Raw genomic sequence first — 9,160 nt, forward strand, 5'->3', positions numbered from 1 at the left:
TTGTTATGGTGGGTTTTTTTTTTTAAATTTTTTTTTTTTTTTTTAGAAATTTTTAAAAAATAAATAATCACCTAACTGGTTTAAACCCATCTTTCTCATGCGTCTTAATCTGAAGTGTGTCTGGCAACACCAACCTTGTGGAGATTATTTACTCAGGATCATTGACTCCCCCTGGGATTACAGTGAGGGGATCATGCTATTAAGCAAATTGATTAGACAGCATTCAGTTAGTTATTACCCTGCTAATAATACGCACCCTCATGCCAGCCTGGATAATGCCATGCTAATAGCTCACACAGTCAGACAGTAGCTTAATCAGATTTGACTCCACACTACTATGGGCACATTAGGGCAATTTTGACTTAGTTGATTAATCTAATGTATTAAATCACATGATCCCTTAAAAATGATGAATACTCATTCAAAAGATCAGTTTCTGATTAAAAGATTTATACACACGAAACGACATAGTGAAATAAATGGCTGCTCTCAGTTCATTTAAAATGCTAAAAAGTACATGAAAGCAAGTTTGCTCCTATGGTGTCTGAATTATTGTGATACTATAATTCCTTACAATAGTCACGATCTTCACATGTGAATAATCACACAACTCACCTAAAATTTATACATGATTTTTACATTGTACGCATTTTCAGACGTGGATTTTTCACATCACACAGTAATTCCAACCAGTCCCTCCAGGATTTTACGATTGCAGAAATTAATGCAAAATCAAGCGAACCCCGCAATATTCGGAGGAGATTGCATTTTTTCAAAATGACCTCAGATTTTCCACAGAGATGGGCCAAGACACGTCATGTAACGTCATCACAACACACATCTGGCCAAAGTCCACTTCGATTTACCCACTTCTATTCAAACATGAGTACAGCTAAAAGGTCTCATTTACCAACAATCATCACTCGAAAGCGCAATTGCAATTTTGCCAATTCAAGTAGTTTTCTGCATTAAAAAAAACAAAACTTAAAAAAAAAAAAAAAAAAAAAACTAAATAAGTTGCATCGCAAATGTGTAAAAATGCTGCAGCAAAATGAAGCATTTTTGGCTGCAACAATCACAAACAAACTTCATGGAATCCTGTACAGACTGATTCAGACATGTGAGTCCAACTGTGCAATTATAGTATACTGTGCATGTAGAAGTGTACATTCGCATGTTGTTCATGTGATCACATATTACTCACATAATCACATATGAAAAACATATGATCACATGAGAAATATATGTGATTTTTCTGTTAGGGCCACATACAAACCTCAAATAAGCTTCACTTGTGCTATCTGTCTCTCTCTCTCTCTCTCTCTCTCTCTCTCTCTCTCTCTCTCTGACAACATGGTGAGTGTTTGTGCTTTCATTGCTTACAGTGACATGAAGAGTCCCATGAGGACACATTGATCTCTACTGTCTTCTGATAGATTGCCTTGACTTGACTTTATTTTTATTTGGGTTGGTCATGTGACTAAGTTGAAGAGGAAAATAAGTCTATCCAATTACAGTTCAAGTACACTGTGATTTACTGTCTTCTTTACCAATGATTACCTCTACATCTAAGTGTGAAACATCAACATTTAGATGACTCAGTAAGTTGCAAAAAAAAACCCTGCTAAAATCTGTCATGTGCCCATTTGTACAGTCACGTTCACGGCTGCTGCACACTCACCTCCATCCCACTTCTCTTCTGTTCTGCTATTACAGTGCATTGTACTGTGTCATGTCTATTGTCAACTGAGCACTGTCTTTAATTTTTCTTATTGTCACTCATATTGATTTTATTCTATTGTGCTGATACACTCTATATGTGCACTAAATAAACAGAATTTCCCATGCATTGCATAATAAATAAAGATTCTATATCAGATCTCCAAGGAATATTGCTCTTGAAGATGGTGTGAAGATATCCTTGCCAAGGTTAACAGGCTGCTTTGAAATGGTCACATAGTAAAAATGAGCAATCGCAACTACATTTCACCAAAAATAAGATCAGCAGTGGCTGTATTTATGATATTAAATCAGATTCAATCAGGAAGCTCTCGACTGCTTGCACCTTCATCCCTCATTCATGCGAAGACTGGGATAATGTCAAAACGCTGCACTTTACATATAGCAGTCATGCTCCGGCGCCAACAGAGACTAAAAACAGAAATATGCTAATGTAAGACTCCCTGGGTGCTGTAGAATATGTCACTTACTCAACAAATATACAGACAGAGATAAAGACAGAACAGGAAAATGAGAGATACACAAGAGTGAAGAAGATATACATGAATGTTCTTCCTCACCATCTGTACAAGTTGTATTGTTGCACTTCGTGTACTCTAGTGGTTTTTTCCTGTCAAGCGGAAAAGAGCTGGTCAAAGCAGACAATAGCATCGATATCACTGACAGACAGATTCTCAAAGGCTCTTATCTCAGCTCTAAATTAGTGTGAAACCATCCATCCGGTCACATTTTAAAGCATTGTAATCTATTATATTTGAGTTTGAAACACAGCCTTTTCTCACAGCTGGAATCTTTTAGCTTTTGTAGTCATGCTCAGAATGTATTAGCTGATACACAAAACAGCAAGACTCAAGTACCTATGAGAGAAGAACTAATGAGATATAATTGAGGATCTGAGGGAATACATTTCAGTTTGTGGGGTGTCCAGAATGCAAATTAGGGAGGTAATAATATGGAGGTTTGTATCATTTTAAGGAACGTTTATATTGATTTGATCACTGCTCCTACTGCTGTCTGACATCCACCTGAATGCATGAGCTTGCCACAGTTACCTATTTAATTGTCCAGATGAGGAAAACAATCATGAGTTTATTTTGTATAATTCCTCATCCCACCAAAATGAATTTCTGGTTATGCCACTGCCAGCACAGCACACGACACATGCTTCTTAATTGTTGTTAGATGTGAGTGTGACTTACATCAAGCACGACACACAGGTGTTGATTTTAACCCATATTTCAAACTGCAGTCAAGCCCGTCTTGGTAGAAACTGGAGTGCACATATTTATGGCAGTTTACGGTAACTGCCCTTCGGATGGGGAAAAAAGACTGACACCCTGTCGGTTTTAATTAACCCCATGGAGATGTGAGCTTGCATGCTACACAATGGCAGTTGATACCCTAAGGGTCTACTGTAAATTCTGGATAGTGTAAAAATATTGAGTAGTAGTGTCCATCCATCCATCTTCTATACCGCTTTATCCTTTTCAGGGTCACGGGGAAACCTGGAGCCTATCCCAGGGAGCATCGGGCACAAGGTGGGGTACACCCTGGACAGGGTGCCAATTGAGTAGTAGTGTATTACATGCCATTTCACTATGATTTTTTCCAAGTTCACAGGGGTCAGATGAAATGAGGCTGTGTGAGACTATTGTGTGTGAAAATCCCAGGATCAGCAGCTTATGAAATACTCAAAGCAACATCCATGCAATGACCAAAGTCATATTTTTTCCCCATTCTGACAAAAACATAGACTGATATACTGATAAATATAATATGTGGTTATACGTTGTCATATATTTTTTGTATAAGGATCCTTTTCATATACAGCATTCTTCTTCTCTTTCAGCTGCTCCCGTTTGGGGTTGCGACAGCAGATCACTCGTCCACATATTTGATTCTGGCACAAGTTTTATGCCGGATGCCCTTCCTGATGCAACCCTTCTCATTTTCTGGGCTTGGGACCAGCACTGAGAGTGCACTGACTTATGTACCCCTCCAGTGGCTGGACAGCGGTGGTGAGAGTGCCACATTCTAGCCACTAGTCCACCAGGGAACCCCGCTTCATATACAGCATCATGGAAAATATTATATAACTCCAATCTGATTGGAATATATTTGGAATATATCTTGCATACATTTTAACTATTAATGAAACAATACAAATAACACAAAAGAATCTAAGCCTGACCCATTGGGAGGGAAAGCTAAACAATTCAGGCACATTCTTAAAATAATGCCTTTGTAGCAAACCACCCATTTTCAGTCCTGATGCATTCATTCCTCCTTTAGTCTTGTCCTACACTTCCTCCTCTCTTTGAAACACTCCAGGCTCATTAATGTTACCACAGCTCCTCTGAGCCTCTGATCAGTAACAACTTCTGGTTGTTGTCCAACACAGACAATTCTCTCCTCAAGACAGTTACTCTAATCATTTTAAAGAGCACACTGAAACTTTCTACATCTTTGCTGTATGACATATTACCTCATCTGTTTTTGACTGAATTGTATGCATTAGCTTTTTATCCAATTTAGTCACTTTAGATGAACCAACGTAGCAAATGTAACAGATGCTAAATGAGTTTGTGTCTTTGGCTGAATTACAGTGAATTAATCTACTCTACATACCAGTCTTAAAATAGAAAGTCCAGAGAGGTCTTTGAGTGCATCTGTGTGTGTGTGTGTGTGTGTGTGTGTGTGTGTGTGTGTGTGTGAGAGAGAGAGAGAGAGAGAGAGAGAAATCTAGGAAAACACAAACACAAATATGCACAACTAAAGCAACAGGCAGTTTTCTGCTAATTCTGCCAAAACATATTTTGTGAATATTTTGTGTTTGTTTTGCCATGATATTTTGTTCACTAAATTTAAAATAATCTTACTATTAATCATCAAATCACTCTTTGTGTAAGTATCTAGCTAAATCTAATTTGGCTGGACATTAACTCTCTGAAATTAATAAATATATGTATTTATTTATTACATATAGCTATATAAGCTTTCTGGCAGAGGCAGTCAGGTTTTCATTTAATATCTGTTGATATTTGATAGAGTCCATGATGTCATGCATCCTAACAAAATGTCCAGGTCCTCTGGCAGAACAACTTAGGTACTTTTCCATATGGCTACCTCTCTGTGTGCACCAAAACCAGCTCTGGTGTTTATTGCCAAAAAGCTCTATTTTAGTTTCATCTGACAATAGAACCCGATCCCATTTGAAGTTCCAGTAGTGTCTGGCAAACTGAAGACGCTTGAGTTTGTTTTTGGATGAGAGTAGAGGCTTTTTTCTTGAAACCCTTCCAAACAACTTGTAGTGATATAGGTGACTTCGGATTGTAGTTTTGGAGACTTTCTGACCCCAAGACGCAACTAACTTCTGCAGTTCTCCAGCTGTGATCCTTGGAGATTTTTTTGGCCACTCTAACTATCCTCTTCACAGTACATTGAGACGACCTCAATGTCCCCTTCCAGGTTGATTGATAACATTTTGAGTTGACTGGAACTTCTTAATTATTGCCCTGATGGTGGAAATGGCTATTTTCAATGGTTGTGCTATTTTCTTATAGCCTCTTCCCATTTTGTGTAGCTCAACAACCTTTTGCCACACATCACAGCTATATTCCTTGGTCTTACCTATTGTTATGAATGACTAAGGGAATTTGGCCGATGTCTTACCTCACATTTGTACCCCTGTGAAACAGGAAGTATTGTTTGAACAATTTCCTGTTCCTAGTCACCTAGGTGTAATAAATTTTTTTTTATATATATCATTGGGAATGTACTTCAAATATATATATTCTCATATGAATTCATAGGGGTGCCAATAATTGTTGCACACCTATATTTAACAAAGATATTATTTTTTGGATAAACCTGTGTTGTGCTTGCAGTTGTTTGATATTCATGAGAGAAGAGTATTTTTGTGAAATTTTTGTACAAAAGATCAAAAGGTTAAACACAGCCATCTTTGCTCATATTTACCAAAGGTGCCAGTATTAGTGGGAGGCACTGTATATATTTTTATGTTTCACTGCTTTAGCAGGACAGAAATGTTAAAGTGTTCAACATTCCATTCCAACGTTAATGCCTAAAATTCTTACCGGAATGTTCTGTGAACAAGCTGTACTTTGCTGTAACTCCTTTAAGAAACACATGACCAATTCTGCTCGTTTTCCTTGAGAAATTAAAACATTGCAACATAAAATAGAAAAGAGCCCTTTGCTACACAATACCCACAGTGTAGCAGAGCTGTAAATCAAATCTGTACTCAGAGTAAACTGCAACTTGCATGGAGGGAATTTCAATATTAGACAATCATTTCCTGGGCTCATACTCCCACAACGAGACATCCAACGTATACATAGTCATCAATCACACTCATCCATCTCTCATTTACAGCCATTATACAACACTAGCCAAATGCTGCTCAACTGAAATGTGCTGTAATATTTTGCATCCTAGTTGAGTGATGTTTCAGGGATGACTATTTTTACATGAACCTCTTATGACAAGGCATCCCAGTCTATTCATCAGATATTAATAAACCACAAGTCATTGCAAGATTCTAGGGTGCTGATATTTGGCCTCAGAAAAGAATTACAAGCTGTAGACATAGATGTCACTCTACACCTCATCTGGTGCTTTCAGACTGAGAGACTGATTTAAGCTCAGAGAGGAAAACATGACAGGAGTGGAAGCTGTGATTTGACAGTGGATCATATCACGCAGCAGCACACAGCCAAAGAAAACTCATCATAATTCCAGATGACAAAAATTTGATTACGCTTTCACAGAGTTTCAGAGTGTTCCCATGATGCACAGCTGAGCACACACTGAGTTATACACTAAATCAGACGATGACAAAGAAAGATGTAAGGTCAAATTCATTTGAAATTTTAAAATAGAAATGTTAAAAAAGGAGGAGAAGAAGAAGGAAGTAAGCTACAGTCTCTCTCTCTCTCTCTCTCTCTCTCTCTCTCTCTCTCTCTCTCTCTCTCTGTGTGTCTCTCTCTCTCTCTCGCTCTCTCTCTCTCTGTGTCTCTCTTGCTCTCTGTCTCTTGGGAGGCAGACATTTAGGATGCAGAGATCTCACCCATAAAACCACCAGTCCAAACCAGATAAGGAAACAGCAGCAGGTGTACTTAGAGTAGCTGTGTGGGGAAGAATGAGGGAGTGATGAAGAGAAAGAATGAGATGGAGGGGGTTGGGTGGGGGTTAGGTGGTGTCTTCAGCTGAGGTAGAGCATCCTAAATCAGGTTAACACACACACACACACACACACACACACACGGTATAACATATCTACATATAAAATATAACTGCACATGATAACCCCCAACTGTCACAAAGAATCAGTGATCTGTCATATGTATAATGAGCTGTTATAATTATGAATAATAATTCTATAATTCTAAGCAAAAATAATACCAATTCAATCGAATTTAAACATCAGTCGAGGACAGAAAGTGTGAAAAGAATGATAATGAATGGATTATTAAAAGTTATTTCACAGTTTGGGTCAAACGGAAAAGAGAATGCGGCTGTGGCTCAGGTAGTAGAGCGGGTTGTCCACTAATCGTAGGGCTGGCGGTTTGATTCCCGGCCCACATTTCTCCACATACCGAAATGTCCTTGGGCAAGACACTGAACTCCAAGTTGTTCCCGATGACAAGTTAGCGCCTTGTATGGCAGCTCTGTTACCATTGGTGTGTGAGTGTGTGTGAATGTGAATGGGTGAATGAGACACAGTGTAAAGTACTTTGTAGAACCGCTAAGGTTAAAAAAGTGCTATATAAGTGCAGACCAGAAGTGTGGAAATATTAGTACCCTTTAAAACAATGGGCGAAATGTCTGCATAAAAAAAAACATTGGCTAATGATTCAGGGGTTCTTGTCAAGACTGAAGGTATCATGATTATCCTTGAAGTATAAGGATATTTATTCTGTTCAACAAAACAGACTTTACATGAAAACTGTAATGAATTTCCTGGTTGCACAATTGCACTATTTGACCATGTAGCACACAATTATAGAAGGGATTTATTTATAATAACCATTATCCGTGGATAGCCAGATGAGAATGGGCTCCCTTTTGAGTCTGGTTCCTCTCAAGATTTCTTCCTCATATCATCTCAGGGAGTTTTTCTTTGCCACCTCTTGCTTGCTCATTAGGGATAAATTCCTACATTTAAAATTGATATCCTGAATGTGTTTATCTCTGTCCAATGTTAAAAGCGGTATACAAAAAAATCGAATCGAATTGAATTGATTTTGAATCCAAATCAAAAATCAACTTTGTGCAAACATCATCTAGGTCTCTGGATATGAACCGTACGGAAAAGGGGAATTCTGAAATGATGACTGTAGTCCACATGCACAAACATAAGAAAGTAAACCCAGGGGGAAACGTGACTGTAATATGCTGTATTTGCTAAGGGCTTTAGTGATATAACTGCATTGCGAAATAGGCTTTGTCTGTCTGTTGTCAACTTTGTCTTATGTTCTAGCTATAGCCTTTTTTTGTAAGAGCAGTGTAAGCCATGTACTTCAAGCTGTATCAGTTCAGCAGGGCATCTGATAAAACTGACCACAACAGGGAGGAGAAGGATGTATCTGTGGGGGATTGCACTGGTGCTATGGAAACATGTGAGTGACAGAAAGCGCTAGGACTCCTATTCTCCTAATGAGTGACAGGGTCTACCCACATGCACTAAAGACATCTGGATGGGTGACCTGAGGTCCACAAACCCAGGACAAACCACCTGCTGCTTACATGCAGATACACACACACACACACACAGTCACACACACACACACATGCTGGAAACTGGAAAGTGTATTTGAGAATTATACTTAAATTAGTATACCTCACTTCCATTGTGCAACAAATTTTAGACCACATCCAACATTCTACACCTCAAATACTCCAAATCTTGGGTAGAATCACACAGACACACTCTTACCTTACAGTATTAATCCACACGAAAGTCCTTTGCTGATACCTTACAAAGCAATATCGAGCAAAAGTCCGTTGTAGGAAAGAGCTCTTCACATACTACTCAGACAGAATAAGATCCAGAATTTCATCTGTACTGGTGACAGACAGTGAGGGAAAGAAAGAGCAGTACGCATTCAGCAGTAAGGAACTTTGGAAAAGATAAAAAGCAGAGTAGGGCTCAGAGTGGGATGAGACAGATGTAAATCTGTAATTGCATCTGCTCAGTAGAGGCCAGCTGCCCTGAAACAATGACCGAGGACTTCTGTTTGCCCTGAAACTGAGTGTGTGAAAGATGGAAAGAAGGGGTGCAGGAGGAGGAGTAAGGGAAAAAAAGGAGGAGAGAGAAGGAGGGGTAGGGTTATTATTTATGCGCCTCTGTGGGCTGTCCAGTTCACTCCTTCCTTGGCTCCTGCCTGCAGCCATCACA

The 9,160-nt window shown here is 38.8% G+C and overlaps 1 protein-coding gene across 1 annotated transcript in view; it reads right to left on the minus strand.

Annotated features, from left to right (window-relative positions):
* Nucleotides 1–8,956, minus strand: part of myo16 (myosin XVI) — a 153,783-nt gene extending 144,827 nt beyond the window's left edge. Inside the window, exon 1 of the mRNA XM_053626590.1 lies at nt 8,699–8,956. The gene's annotated coding sequence lies outside the window, so the exon portion shown is untranslated. The remainder of the gene's footprint in view (nt 1–8,698) is intronic.
* Between the last annotated feature and the right edge of the window lie 204 nt (nt 8,957–9,160).

This window comes from Ictalurus furcatus, chromosome 6 (assembly GCF_023375685.1).
Source record: "Ictalurus furcatus strain D&B chromosome 6, Billie_1.0, whole genome shotgun sequence".
In the NCBI taxonomy this organism is placed as follows: Eukaryota; Metazoa; Chordata; class Actinopteri; order Siluriformes; family Ictaluridae; genus Ictalurus; species Ictalurus furcatus.